General features: G+C 37.7%; 1 protein-coding gene across 4 annotated transcripts in view; it reads left to right on the forward strand.

Moving 5' to 3' along the window:
• The window catches only part of Sns (sticks and stones), a 277648-nt gene that overhangs the window by 29141 nt on the left and 232009 nt on the right, over positions 1-16498 (forward strand). The gene's annotated exons all lie outside the window — the stretch shown is intronic.

Below are 16498 nucleotides of genomic sequence, written 5' to 3' on the forward strand. Positions count from 1 at the left end.
TTCTTTGGCAGTCTTGAGTAATATCCGGTTATGGGAATTCTACGGATGGGTATATGATTCGAGTCGAGCAAACTTCAGTTTTATATACTTGAGGAAACTTAAAGTAGTCTATCTTCACACGTTTTATAATACATCGCAAGATAATAAAGAGCTTGCTGTCTTAAACTTTTTGAAAATCATAGTTTACGGACTTGGAATCTTTTTTTTATGACTAAGTATGTCTACAATATTATAGCGACATTTTAAGAAATTTAGTAAATTATTATTACAATTTTAAGATTCGATAGATTAAAAGATTTATATTTTTATATACAAAATAAAAAAGTTTCGGAGAGAATATTTGAAACTTTGCGCTTCTTATAAATAAAAAACATGAGATATACATCAAAAAGTAATCCGACAAGATTGCATAAAGTTCGCGAAAGTGATCCTTTGAGAGTAGCGATGAAAGATTAAGGAATAAAAGAGATACAGCTAATCCGAATAATATATATATATATATATATATCTCGCATTTCCCATGTGTCTTTCTTCAGCCGAATTCTTGGATATTTGGATCGTCTCACGCGATTTCCACCCGGTATTACGGCGCGTTGGTTCGCATGAATGGTCGATTTCTTTCCTCGAACGCATTAATACATTTTTTTCAAGGGATGCGAGAGAGAAGGAGGGCAGGCAAGAAACGCGGGGCATGATCGTGCACTTTGGCTGACAATTTAATCGCCGACGTGCGATTTAATAACGTACAATTTATACGTCCGTAACGGGCCCGTCCGAAGAAACCGTCAGGTAGCGGAAATCGCTCGTATACCTCTCTCGTAGCTTCTTCTCCTCCTTCTTCTCTCTCCGCTCATTTACTCCCTCGCTCACCCTCTCCCTCTTTCTCTTCCTTTTCTTTTTCTGCTCGCGCGCGATTGCAATTTACGCGACGCGATGTTGGCGACTCTCGCGCGGCAGCTTACGAATAATTAAACGTGTCGCGGCCGCGAGCGTGCGACTCGCGCCGCGTTCATCCCGCGCGAGTTTCCACGCCGATTCCGTATCAGGGCGGGCAAAATTACACCGTGAGAATGGCCGCGCGCATGTCCCCCCCTCCCCCCCTCCCCCCTTCCCCCCTTCCCCGCGCCTCTCTACGCACTTTGTAATACACCGGATATGCAACACGAAGCGCGCATATAGGTACGTGTCATTAGCCGTCATTATCCGCTTTTCTTCGAGGGGTCATCGCGGGTTCCCGCGTGTCACTCGTCTTTTCCCGCCACTTTAGTTACTATTAACTTCTTGCCGGTCTTTTGTCCTTTGGTACGCTTTTCCATTCCGTTCTTTCCGGCTTTTAATGTACATTTTTTTTTTCTTTATACAACGCGAAATTCATCAAATAAAATATTTCATATTTTTTATAATAATATTTTTATAGATTTTTTTTAATAATATATATATTATTTATATACCTATCCTTATTGTTGCAGTTTATAATTTTATTTCTACAACTTTTTACAATTTTTTCTTATAAAGTTTCAAATATATAATTTTATCTAATAATATTTTTATTATTTCTAATCTGTGAAGAGCAAGAGTTTACGATAATTCTTTTTTTTTTTTTTTTAATAATGAACAATTTTTTAAATTTATTTGCCATCGCCATATTTATTATATACTTTATATAACCGCATATCTTCCACTTTTATTTAATTACGCAAGAGGATTTATTAGAGCGCGTAATGAATATTTTCTCTCTTCCTCTCTTCTCTCATCTAATTGGATACCGATGAATTTGTTTATATACCGATGAGAACATTATACCGTTTCTGTTATTCTACATTTAATTACTCCAAGGACATTTATTTTTTCAACGTAAATTCTGCTCTAATTCCTCATTTATTTTATTTATTTATTTAATTTCATTTTCTATTTTTTTTTTCACTCGACACTCTCTGCGCTTACGGAGAATTACGTCTTATCGAAGAATTGAGTGGCTCGGCTCATTTTTTCAAGAATTTAGGCAAACTCGTTTAAATCTACCTCTTTTGGAGTTTTACAAGCATAATTTTCTCAAGTTCGTAAAAAAAGTGGGTCGCCCCGCTGTTGCGCCGAATCCTTGGCGTACTTCATTTTCTGACCCCCCCCCCCCCGATATAATAAATGTTTTCTCCCTTCCTCCCGCACCGGGGTCACGTTTCTCCCCTTTCCGCTTTCTCATCCGATCCTTTTTTAAAAGAGGGAGGAGTGTCGAAAAGGAGAGAGCGTATAATCTCCTTTAGGAGAGCCCGAACTATCGATTTCCCCTGACGCGATTCGACGTCACGTATAGCGAACGTGCCTCTTCCACGACGGGAGCGCGTCTCGCGTAAGCGTTAAGTTCGGTTATGGAAATTTTAGCGTCGTTGTACTCTCTCCGGGCTCTGATCGCCGCGATTATACGCGAAGTGTGATCATGCCCGCGCGTATCCCACGGTACGACGCGTGAGAAAGAAGCGTTTTCCGCGCGCTTCCGTTCAATGCACGCGCGCGTCTCCCCGATAATTAGAGCGGCTACGACGCCGTTAACGGCGCATCCCCAAGTTGGTTGTTATGTCGTGAGAGCCTGTGTGTGTGTGTGTGTACGTCGATGCGCCGAGATGCCGTTTAGACGTGTTATTTGCATTCATCGACACGTTGTCGACCTGTTCGGAATCGGTTCCCCGCGGGAAAGCCGAGCGTTATCGTTTTCGCGGGGGTAAAATTCCGTCGATATACAAAGGGCGGCCCGTCGCATCGATTCGATCGATAAACCTCTAGATTTTGACAGCTCGTGATGTATTCGAGTGGCGGTACGAATGAAAATCGTATAAATATTCCTGAAAAATTATATTGATATAATTTCCCGCGTATTATTGTATTCTTCACAGTTGTATTCACTGTAAAAAATTCGGACGTATTTTTGTCTAAATTTTCAAATCTAGATGTCTAAAAATAATTTCAGGAAATCTGTCTTAATTTTTCTGAAAAATAAAATTTCTAAAAATTCCATAAGAAAGTGTGTAAGAAAATTTTACTTTGCAGTTATTTTTCACAGTATTTTAATAACGTAAAACTGTTTTAATAATTAAAAACGTTACACTCATCTAGAGTCAATTACGAGACATAACAGCTCGAAAGAACTCGACGATTTTATACTTTATACTATATATCCGATTACGTAGGAATTTTAAACACTATTAGTAAAAAATAACTGTAAAGTGTCTGAAGTTTTTTTTACAGACATACTGTCCGTAATTCTCTTAAACTTTAGAGAAATAAATCTAATGATTAAAATAATTGTCTGAAATTACTTTCAGATCTGAAACTTCAAACAAAAATGTGTCTGAATTTTTAGACAATTTGTTACACTGTTGCCACCCAGACGCAAGATTTCTCGAAACGATTGCTTTCCCAGTGATGGATCGTTGGTTATTATAACGTTATTCGAAAATGAACTACTGTTTTCCGCCAACTGAACGCGCTAAACGTGCGATTAAGGAACAAACGGCGCCGTTATAATTACGTATCGCTAATGGCCGGGAGCTCGTTGTACCTTTTATACATCTTGCGAGCCAAGAGTCCAACATCGACTCTACTTCATCCGACGAGACCGTTGATCCGTTGAAACTCGTTTTCTCCGACCGGATGAGCCGGCTAATCCAGGAAGACGGGCTCCACCGGGGCAATTTGTACGCCGGTGAGAGAATCCCGTATCGCTATCATCGACTCGTCTCCCTTTACTCGTCACTCCACGCTCTCAATCGTCAACATTGCCGTACACAATTTCACGTTACGCGCGCGACACTTTTTCCACCATTTCCGCAAACGTCTCGCAAACACCACCGGGCTGCTTTTCCGTTGAGAATACTCGCTAGCCCGTTATATACGCGACTCTGCTATTGCGGTGTCACTTTGTGTGAAGTAAAGTGTCAAATAAAGAGCGAGCGGTATAGGAAGATCGCAGCCGCCTTTTGGCTAAAAACCATGCGCGATTGTTAAATCGGGACATACCCTACTGTTTAAAAGTTTGGAAGCAGAAATTGTTAATTATTAATTTCTGAGAAATGTAGTTAAAAAAAGACTTTGTTTTCTAGTCGAAATATACAATAAGTTTTTATTCACAAGCGGTTTTTTAAATATATTAACAAAAGATTTTTTTTTGTTTAATTAAAAAGACTATTTTTAAATTTTTCAACGGTAATGTGTTGTCGTTGATATGAAAATATTATATTTATTAGGTAAATCTATTACCTCTGCCTATAAAATTTTTGAATACATATACAACTTATTATTAGTATATTCTATTTCCTCTTTGTGCCAAAGTAAATTGAATTGTCTTTAGTATGTATATTTGCCTTTTTCTTTTCTTATCAAAATAAATTTTATTTTAAATAAGATAACGCATCACTTTGAAATTTAACAATGGAAATAAGAATATTTTTTTCATTCGAAAACGAGTCAAATGTATAAATTGTGTTTATTTTTCCTATTATTTTAAAAGATAGTGACCTTTTAGATTATCTAACAATAAGTTCAAAAACATTCCTAGAAATATTAATTAATTTTAAAAATATTATTTATAACTTTATGTAGAATTTTTTTCTCATAGAAAACAATATTAAGAATTTGAAAGGTCAGTCTTCGTACGTTTGAAAGGCCGCGGATCATGGCTCGTAATAACGTTAATAAAATAGAGGATTCCCTCGTATTAATCTATCTCGTGTGCAAACGATAAAGTTTTGTCGACTATGACGCAGTGCGAGGTGCAATTTCATCTAGTCAATTCGCGCGCACTAATCACAAGACACGAACTCGTCGGCCTTTCTCGTCTATCACTGTGCTCTCTACGCGAGTATTAATTTAGCTCGGATAACGCCTCTTGTAATCAATGACACCTTCATCTATCGCTATCTTTCGCGGTTCTGAAAAACGTTTGATTTGCACCTGAATTTGCCGCGTGAATTGCACGTTCATATATCTAGCGTATTCTTTTTAAAAGCGGCAGTGAAATTACGATATAATTTTAAATATAATTTTAAATCTCTATTAAAAGTTATCTAAATTTTAATGGTATGGGAGATGAAAATGTTTGATAGCGTCATATTTGTAATAAAAAGAATCATTATATTTTTTAAATACTAGTAAATGAAAATCGTTAATGATTATTCTTTTTATTGAAAAATATTTCATTCAATTTATATTTTATTTTCACATTATAAAAATTAATATTAAAAAAATCGCACCAAGAGAGAGTTTACTAAAATTCCCATCTGATATTCTCGCATAAAAGTTTATAATGTTCTTCTATCGAGAAAAGATTTATTATCTTATATCTCTTCAAGGAACACTTTATGGCACGGGGGAAGGGAAGATCTCAATATCTCAATAAGTTTACCAAGATGACAAGCCATCTGATATCCTCATAAAAAGGTCTTTGATTAGCTTACGGTAGTTTGCGAGACAAGTCGACGAAATACTGAATAAGTTAGACACGGTTCTTACTTAACATTTAAGAGGCTATCGCTTTGATATCGGGACTAACAATAAGTAAGGAACGGACGAGCGTCGTTCCATGTATTTCGACCTCTGACTTCTCTCTGTATCCTTAATAGTCTACGAGAGAGCCGCCGTTTTACTACCACCATTACCGCGATCCCGTGTCGGAAGCGGAATAACTACGTGTAGTATCCGGCCTCTAAAGAGCCCGGGCGCGGTAGCGGCAACGGGCTCTGCGTATCGAGGGAAGAAGATCCGATTATGGCTTAACCGCGGAAAGTTTACTTTCGGTAATTCCGAGCCGGTGTCGAGAGAGAGAGACAGAGAGAGAGAGAGAGAGGGAAGGGGCAGGGAAGGGCGGAGAGACAGAGATGAGGGTGCCGTCAATGCGACGGGGATGTTACACCTGCAACGGGGCAACACCTGCTACACCCGTATTCGTTCCATTTCGTTTTGTCGAAATAGGCAAGGCTCTCTGTTCACAAAATGTCTGTTCGCGCTACTGAGAAAAGTTTTATCGTTCACTTCGCATAAGTGTGGTATAACTGCTATTTAAACGATGTTATCATTAAACGGTGCTTAAAGGTTACACGGTTATGGACTACAAAGGGAAGCGAAATTTTAATGTAAAAAATATTCAATTTTTTTTCTTGATAAGATAAATCATGTAAATTAAAGATTTTTTTTCATTTTATTTTAATTTCTTGTTAGCTTTGCAAATTGAACGGTAAAGGGGGGGGGAGGGTATTTCGAATGTTAAAAATTGTTAGGTAATACTTAAATTTCGCATTTATTAGTAGAAAAGTTTTTAAGTAATCTTTAATAGATTTTTATAACAAGATAAAGCTCATAAGATAAAATCCGTAGGAAAAGATTTGAAACTTTGGGACGTACTTAATTTAATTTATAACTCTCGAAAGATTTAGAGTTTCACATACTTTTATTAAATTTTTAGAAAAATTTATATTAGTTAATAATTATTATACATACATTTAATATTTTATATATATATATATATATATATATATATATATATATATATATATATTACAATGATATTTGAAGATGTTTGAAATTAAGCGGCAAATTACATATTATAAAATAATTATATAAAAATGATTTTACTTGAATAACACAGAGAGCAGAATTAAAAATTAAAATTTTTGCCATATGCATTTTTAATCGTCATTACGTTTCCATTTTTGTACTGCCGATCTATCGAGATGTATATAATACACTTTCGACAAAACGGGCTTACGCGTTGAAGCAAGAAGAATACTGCGTACGACACGTCGAAGCGCATACATACATGTATATACATACACGCATGCACGTATACGAAGCTGGCATTGTTTACTGTCGCGCGTGTAAACCGGGATAACGTATAATACCCATAATGGAAGTCGTCGCGCGTATTACGTTGTTCATGAACCACGCGCTTGGTACAATCTATAGAACTCTCTGCGGCCGCGAAGAGGGGGAGGTCATCGGACGCTCGTTAACCCTTCGAGCATCGAGTTCTTATCGATTGCGTGCGGTCGCGATAATAATTTATCGCGTCCGATGGATTCATTAGGCGAGAGTAAACCGTCCGCGCCCTTGCCACCCCGCGATTGTCCCATACATCCGACCATGCACGCAGAAACAATGGGCGATCGATGAAATTCGAGAGAATGGGATGTAAGGAAGAATTCGTTCATCAGATTTTACGGCAAATCTTTCCAGAATTACAGTCGCGCGTACTGTCGAAATCAATTTATGGAGAAATGTATGGATGAAAAAATATTTAATCAGGTTGCCTTTTGTATGGAAAATAACACATGATTATATATAACTAATAATAAAAAATAAAATACTATTTTATATATATATATATAATATATCTGTAAAATAATATTAATACTAATAAAAATTTAAATTTATATTCTTTTGAAATACAATCTATATATGTATGTAATAGGGGATTAAGTAAAGCCAATGCGAGTACTAAAAGGTTGTAAAAAAATGGTTACAAATGACGTATATCAATGTCAATTAATATTTAATAACATTATCAAACATTAGCATTGTTATAGATTATTTGTGACAATTTTTTAATAATTTTTTAGTATTTCTATTGGTCTTTAATTAATCTTATTACATTTTCAAATATAACGAGTTTTATTACTTACATCTACAATACACACACACACACACACACACACACACACACACACACACACAATATTTGTATATGCAAATAATATATAAGTATTTGTATAAAATTATAACATGGATTCTTACGGATTTGATATCGATGTGAATATTTTCTCTATTGTAATCGCTCTCGGAATATATTCGAGCATTTCGATTAAATTATATATAAAAATAACAAAGAGAATAACAATGTCTGCTTGACCGTTGATTCTCTCTTGGAAGAGAAGGTTCACGCACGCGCCAAATGGAAGAGAGAGGAGAATCTTAGGCAGCAGCTTGTAGGCAGGTGGAGAATCCACCTGGCAGGCACCTGGCGACGCACGTATCTCTTGAGAGAGTCCCTTAAGGACCACTCGCCGGCACGTGCGAGAGTTACTACGTAATCTTAGAGACTCGATTATCATTCGTGTACAGGTTGCCTCGTGTGCACAGGCGTTTGATGAATCTAAGGGACCAATCTCTTTGTTGAAAATTGAAACACCGTCTTGGGACGTAAATGCGATGGCTTTTGCTCCTATAAAATGCCTTTGGTTTTATAAATGTTTTTACTGGAGAGAGAAAAAGAGAGAGAGAGAGAGAGAGAGAGAGAGAGGGAGAGAAAAAATAGAGAGAAAAATATTTTGCAAGATCTAACGTAATTTACAATGTACATAAAGACTTGACACTTTCTTTCAAATATTGTTTCTGAAAATTGCGAGCTCTTATAATTTATTTCTCTTGAGGAATGAATTAAACATTATTTTTTTAATTGACACTTTTTTAAACTCTTGAAAATTGTCAAATTAAAAAAAAAAAAAAAAAAAAAAGAATAATCTGTTAATTTTCTCGGAAAATATCGAACCGATAACTTTTCAAATTATAAATGAAAGAAAAGAGCAGAGAGAACAATTTTGTGTACATAATTTGTTGAGAAAAGTGAAACAGAAAAATTCAAACAAACCATATCTCGCTAGTTCGCTAGTCAGAAATAGTATCGCGAAAAATTTCAAATTACCTGTCTGCATTTTATCTCTGCCGCGCAATCTAATCCATCCGGGTAATTGCATGAATATTAGCCGGTTAGTTGAGTTTAATTTAGCCAAGTAATGCTCCGGATATTACGGCTTCTCGACGTCCGTTAGTGATTTCGAGTGTCGTCTGTATACTTGGCAGTAAGATTTCTATTGCACAAGTATATTTGAATATGTAGTATATTCGACCTGGATACATTCTTTGAATATACGGTTTCCATCATACTACCGTACATGTGTGTACACACATACGCGTTTGTTTTCTAACAATAATATTACGAGAATTTCCCGGCCGCTCAGAAATGTCTTGGAATAAATGATTTTTCTGAGAACTCTTCGAGAGATCGACTCGAGATACTTCTCGACAATAAGTATCTTTGCGTGAGAGACTCGAGAACGTAAAATAAAGGACGTCGTTTCGAAACACAAAGCGATTCTTTCAACTCATTGAGGACAGTTCTAAAGTAGAACGTTTGACGTACTCTTTTGGCAATTGTTAGAGAACTGTAAATTTTCATTGTTTCTGTTTTTATTCCTGCGACTGCATATGAAAACAGTCCTTTTTTTTCTCACTTTATTAAACGACTCTAGTAAAAGAACACTAAAAAGCACCACGTGGCTACTACAAGCCTGGCTTCGCGCGAGACGCGAAGTCTTGTTATCCTGGTCCGCATAAAGACCAGGAGTTGCGAGCAAAATGTAATTAACCTTTCTCGTTGTTGCTTTTTTTTAGGTGAGTACAGCAAAGTCGGAGGATGGTCAGCCGTCTAATTTTCGCGAGCCTATGGTTATGCGCGTGTCGTAAATGGCGCAGAGAGAGAACCAAGCGAACGATGACAAGAGAGAAGAGAGAGAGGGAGAGAGAGAGAGAGACAAAAGGGAAAAAGTGAGAGAGACAAGAAGGAGATGGTACCGCGTATATAAACGCACATATCACGCGTAAGTTGGACAACTTTGTTCGCTCACTTTTTGTCCGTAATTACCATTATCCGCGTGATAGCTTTTGTTACATACCCGGTCGTAACCGGTTTCTCCGGCTGCTCTAAATTGGGCTATTTTTTTACATTCCAATGTAGGATTCAAAATTGCAAGCTTCTTTTTAAGAAAGAACGAAGTGGTGCATGTTTTAGAGTACAATCAGCTATGGGTTGAAAGAATTTCTAACGTGTTGTTATGAATAAATTTGGAAATAATTCATAAATTATATTTTGATTCTCTTAAATGATAAATCATAAATTATATTTTTAATTATATTTCATGCTATCACATAAATAAGGCTCGTATCTATGAAATTGAATTTTGCTACAAATTATTTCATTTAGAAATTAATATAATAATATATCAATATATATATTTGGGGAAAAATGTTTTAAAATTGATTATATTGATGGTAAAAATATTTTGTTGTTTATTCTCTTGATGAATCGGTTGATCGAGATATGTATTTAGATCACCACTCTAAGGAGAAGATGATAATATTATGAAAGCCCGTAAACAGCAAACAGAGAGAGAGAGAGAGAGAGAGAGAGAGAGAGAGAGAGAGCTGGGGGGAGGTTGAACAAGCTTTGCTCGAATCCTGTCTTTAATCGACGTCGGTACATCGGCACGCTTAATGAAAGACGAGAGTGCGACGCTCGATGACGCTTCTACATTAGACGCTTGATATCGATCGTTAGTCAAGGATACACCGAGAGTCGAGATTAATTGAGTCTAATTAAAGGTGGAGATCGAATGTAGCAATTAGTACGAAATCAATTAACGAGCCGGCCGTCGACGACGACGACGACGACGACGACGACGACGACGACGACGACGATGACGTGGACGCTAATGCTATGCATTCCGCGCGTCGCTTCTCGCCTCGCGATTGGATAATCAACGATCGCCAATAGATCGATACCTCCTTCATGGCGAGTGAATATCGGTAAAGGCGACAGCTGTCGTCTTGACCTCGACGACAGACGGCAGATCAAAGGATTCTACAACACGCGGTATCGAATTTGATTCTTGACATCTCTTTGCGTGTTCCCAAGCTCGGATAGTTACATTCGTAATTGTATCTTTTTCAGGTTTTGATTTTATACGACAAAATATCCATTTTCAAAGTGAAAGACCTAATTTTTCCTCCATCTCGCCTGATTCAGAAAAGCAATTAAAATTAGAACTCTTATTTTTCGCGAATACTACGCACATTAATACTTATTAATTATATAATTAATCGATAAATGTCATAAGAATCGTATTTGGAAATGATTCCCTTAAATAAATTATATTTTATACGATCAGATAGATAAATAAGGATCGTATCTGTGAAATTGAAAGCTGAATATTTTCGAGAATCCTTAGCCCTAATTCTCGCCCGTCTCGCGTTTACTTGCGTAGAATCGAGTTTCGCCGATGAAATGCCGCTTGACGTTGCGCGGCAGATTTAGGTCGCTCCATCGAATATCACGATCTCTCGCCTCGCTTCTTCCTTCCCGTCTGTTCCAGCGTCGAAAATCCGACAGTATTGAAATATTCGGCGCGCTCTTGCGACGATAGGAAGCGAAATCGCGGTCGAGGCTTCGCGGCATTTTCGATTTGAAATCAAATTTCTATCCCTCACCCCCCCCCTCTCTCTCTCTCTCTCTCTCTTCCGGTTTCTTTAACTTTACGCGATGCTTATAGTATATAGTACGCGAACTTGCGCCCTCGAATCACCCTCGAAGTTTCACGACCGATGGAGAAGCAAATTCTCTCTTTCTTTCTGTCTCTCCCTCTCGCTTTCTCTCTCTCTCTCTCTTGCTTTCTCTCGTTCTCTCACGGCGAACTAGTCGTGACAGCAGCCGCATTTCGCTGTATCGGGGATGGGGACCCCACCCGCAGGACTCTTCCCGCAGAATTCTTCTCGCAGGACACGATTCCGGGGTCCGCTATAAAATTGAAAAAGTTCATCCCCGAGAGCTGCGTTACCGCAGCATATCGTTGCTCTGTTATCCGATCACAAGGAACGATCGGAACAAGTGTGAACAAAAGACCATATATGTAAAAAGAAAGAAGAAATGTAAATTGTAAAACTTGGGCGACTCGTTGAATCAAAGTCGAACGTTTCCTGGGAATGCTAGTTGTAAAAGAAAAAAACCATTGAACGAAAACATATCGTAAAACGGTATCGCTATATTGAAACGAAGTACCGATATCGAGATAAGGAATGGATGTTTCTTTTTTTCATACGTTTTTAAATAAATCTATCTTCGCGCATGTGTCTGGTATATATATAACGCCGATATACGATTATCGACAATGGGAAATGCGCGATAGATACTTGCAGCCGCCAATCTAGACGCGCCGAGTTCCCGTCATTTCCCAAAAGGAATAACTGTGCCATACTTGCGTGTCCCGAGAGAAATCTGCCAGACTTTGTGAAAATATATTATTCAAAGTGATTCCAAACTGAGAATGTATGGATATAGGTCAAATGTAGAATCTTTATTAAGTTGCGACTGTCTACTGATTTATTTTAGGTCACGATAAGATAAAGTGCTAATGACGGGTAGTAATAATTATTAAAATATATGAAATGGAGATGAAATTATTTTATTCAATATTTATCACACGTTTTATCTTCTTTTTTTTTTTTCGTAAATCATAATTAAAACTTTTGCAGATATTTGAATTTGTTACGTTAAATCAGGAAAGCAGCGAGGTAAAAAATGAATTTTTTTTTAAACGTTTGTCTCCGGATCAATCTACTTTTGTTTGTTTCGTCCGCGTTAATTGCATTCCAGATAGGAAGATTAATTGGCATCGCCGGAATCCGAAAATCGCTCTGCGAAAGAGAGAGAAGGAGCGAGAGGAGAAAGGTAGAGAAAAAGAACGGGCAGCCGAATAAAATACGTCTCGCGGTAATGGCGGTAATAAATTCAGAACCGCGTGTGTCGAGCACATTTAAAAAAGCAAACTCATTCGTACATAGTGGATTCTAAAAGTCGGGAGATTGATCCCGACAGGTTTCGCCGAAACCACGGTCGAAAGTCAAATTTTAGATTTAAGGCTCGCAAAACTGTCGGTCAGTTATCATCGTACTTCTTGCTGAAATAATTTCAATATTAAAGCACATTTTCTCTCAACATCTCTGTTGCCGCAGTTGTCGTTGAACTTTTCAAATTTCGAGCAGTTAGTATCGGTAGAGTTAGTCGCGGTAGATTGAACAGTCGGGCCGGGTAATTTTAGAGCTCGCGGATATCCAGAGATATCAAGGGAACCGCCTCCCTCTCACGTACGCCCCTTTCGCGTTCGTCTATGCTCGCGAGTGGCAATATCTCGTGATAGACTATCGCACATAAATATACTAAACACACACAGATAGATTATCATCGTACGTGTATACACACACCCGCCACTTCGGTATTACCGAGCCTCTCTTTGGATTTTTTTTTTTTTTTTTTTTTTTTATTTTCCTCGACGCGAAGAGAGAAGACCACGCGAAAAAATGGCGCCAACTCACCTCGTGTCGTATTATTGTCGATAGCAAAGCTTGCGGTCACCGCCAATCTTTCGCAGAGGGATTTCACCGTGTAACATATTGTTACATATTACATATATCCTGCCTCGCGTCTCTGTATGCCGTTTATACCGCGCGGTAACCAATCGACGGAGCGAACGATCGGCGAATCGAAAATTGTCGAGTCACAGTCTCCGGGGGCCGATACAATGCAGACCGTATTTCTCTGGAACGTTGCCTCTAATTCGCAACGGTAAACGTATCGGGCGAGATCGGGAACGACGTGAATCAAAACTGTTACGTGCAGAGAAGCTCGCTCTCTCTCGCCCCAATCTCGTAACACCAATAAAGTTTCAAATTTTTTGCAAACATATATGGAGCGAGAGAGAGAGAGAGAGAGAGAGAGAGAGAGAGAGAGAGAGAGAGAGAGAGAGAGACTTGATAGTTTAAATGCATGTCTTCTTTATATGGAAAACTGGTTTTTTTAATGAGAAACGATTTTTTGAATATAAAATATCTTGTTTTACAAAATTTTTCTTTCTTTTTTTTTCAAAAGAAAATTAAAGCGCTAGTAAAGGAAAATTATTTAAGAATTATTATCGTTATTTATGATAGATCGCGTCCAAAGTGTTTTACTAAAAATAATTTGTTTTTTTTTTAGAAAAAGATTTTTAAAAAAATTATATAAGGTACTATTCTTTAGTCATTAAAAGACAATATAATTATCGATTGATCTATTTTAATACTCACATTCATTACATTGTTATTATGTTGAGAGAACTGATGAACTGAAAAAAATAACACAAATTAAAATGGCTTTTTACATTTTTATTGTTAATAAAATGTAGCATCAGCAAAAATGGACATGCGTATTAAAAGTTAGTTTAATTTGCAGAAATACGACTTTTTTTCAGCAAAAAAAAAAGCAGTTTTGCATGTCACTATGCTATTTCGCAACGCCATCGATTCAAAAAAACTAAAATTGGAAACCAAAAGTTTGTAACGATGCCGAATACGCGTATTTGCTTCACATCCGATTGGCATTTATTCAATATAGTTCAACGAAACGTGGCAGTTTGCGGCGCAAATGATCCATTTAATAATCTTGCGCGGTCCCCTCATTTTTTTCCTCTCCCCTTCCCTCATCACAATGCATCGTTTTTGATATCAATCATCATCTATCAAAATCATCGATCAATAAATACTATTCGTGTCGAATCGACGGCAAAATGTCTCTGATTGATGCAAAATCAACTGCATGACTATCCTAGCATGTGCGTGCAAACTTAACAAATCGATCGTATTGTTGGTAAAACAATGTCGCGGATTAATAATGGAGGCAACAACCATTATATGTAATAATATAATATGTAATATATACATATATATATTTATATATATGATATTATATTAAGATCTTTTGGTGTATATAAAGCGACTGAGAATGAGAAAAGGAGAAACAAGGAGAGCAAAAAAATGGGAGACAGAAAAAGAGAGAGAGAGAGAGAGAGAGAAATAAATTCGCGCTATATCGATCACGTGTCGGATAATCGGCGCCGGCTGAGCTTACAGAATATCGGAGAGAGAGCTCCGATAATACCAGTTGAAATTGATATTTTCGCCCGCGTGCTCGCGCTCGCTCGCTACCCAACAATGTTATTGGAGCTTCGAATCCCGATTACCATAATATTCACAACAGCAACAAATGGCGAAAATGGCGTTGTCGGGGATTTGCCGGATTATCCCGGCGGCTATATCTTAAGCCGTATACACACCGCGCCGGAACAGCTGACCGTCTCTCGTGTCCGTATATAATACGTTATATATATATATATATATATATATATATATATATATATATATCAAAAAGAGCGAATTCAAACTAGAATGCAGCTATTGTATAAGGCTATAGCTATTTCGTGTCACGCATTAATATTCGTTGCGAGCTCGCGTTTACGCCACGTTTGGGCTGAAACTTTTTCTCGCTTGTACGAGAAAAGATAAATCTTCTCCGAGATGTGTTTGCCGAACACTACGAGAGTTTCTTAAAGTCTTTGGTGAATACGTCAAAGTTTCTTATCGGTTTTTACTAACTGCAGCATATGTTTTCTAATTTGTTGATGCGTTTGCGATCCTTCCCTGCAGGAAGGATAAACTAAATAATACTATCAATGTACTACTGATTAGAATGTACGATATTATGGGAAAGCAGGCACTTTTATATTTATTAACGTATACTTTGTATCGTCTTTTGTCAGTCGAATGTCCTCACACATCACATGGTATTGTCTATATTAATACGAAAGTTATTTTATCGGTATCGATTATAAATATCTGCAGTAAAAACTAGCAGTTTTTACAGAAACGTATTTTATCTTTCGGAAAAATGATCGAATAATTTGGTAACGCAACAGTAAATTTAACGATAACTGACATTGAACGTCGGGGAAAAAATCTGATTTCCGGCGATTTGCGGTTTACTCGATCGCACGTCAGAATCTAACGCGAACACCGTAATGATAATGTGTACCGTGTGTGCAGAGTGTTTGTAAAGAGAGAAGGAGAGAGAGAGAGAGAGAGAGAGAGAGAGAGAGAGAGAGAGAGAGAGAGAGAGAGAGAGAGAGAGAGAGGGAGAGAGAACAAGTTCGCAAAGTACGATGAACCACTCTCGGGCGGAGAATAAAAAAAGTGTACACATACATACACGTATGTGTTACACACTCGACCAGCTACCAGCTACCTACGAGTTCCCCGTTCTCTTTCTCCCTTCTTATTCCTTCCTCGCATTTACCGGAACAACCTGTTCCGCAGGATCTGCCGTAAAATGTGTACCCCACGTGAACGACGCCGCAGCACCGGGTGAACGCGAAGCGCGCACGCACTCCCACGTGCGTGCGTGCGTGCGTGCGTGCGTGGATCGCGCGCCGGCCGTGCTCTTCTCATCAGAATAAGGACACGCGATAGTGTGTGCAAATTACGTTATACCCAGTAGTTACGATAGTTAGTCGAGAGCAACGATTTATCCTGCGAAGGTTTCACGGGTGTTTGAGAGTTTTCTTGAAAATCTGTTTTTAGAATCGTATCATGGTATGCCGTACGTGTAACGCGTGCGTATATATTTCGCACTTTTCCACTAATAGCGGTCATTTACATTGCGAACGGTGAGAAATGGTATAAAAGAATAATGAAACCTGACAAGATAATTATATATAAATTAATGAAGAACAATAAAAATAATTAAAGCATACCTAATTAAAAATTATAATAGCCTGTTGTGCCCGTGTAAAGTGTGATATCGCTTTTATTCAACAAT

This window comes from Anoplolepis gracilipes, chromosome 3 (genome assembly GCF_047496725.1).
Source record: "Anoplolepis gracilipes chromosome 3, ASM4749672v1, whole genome shotgun sequence".
Lineage (NCBI taxonomy): Eukaryota > Metazoa > Arthropoda > Insecta > Hymenoptera > Formicidae > Anoplolepis > Anoplolepis gracilipes.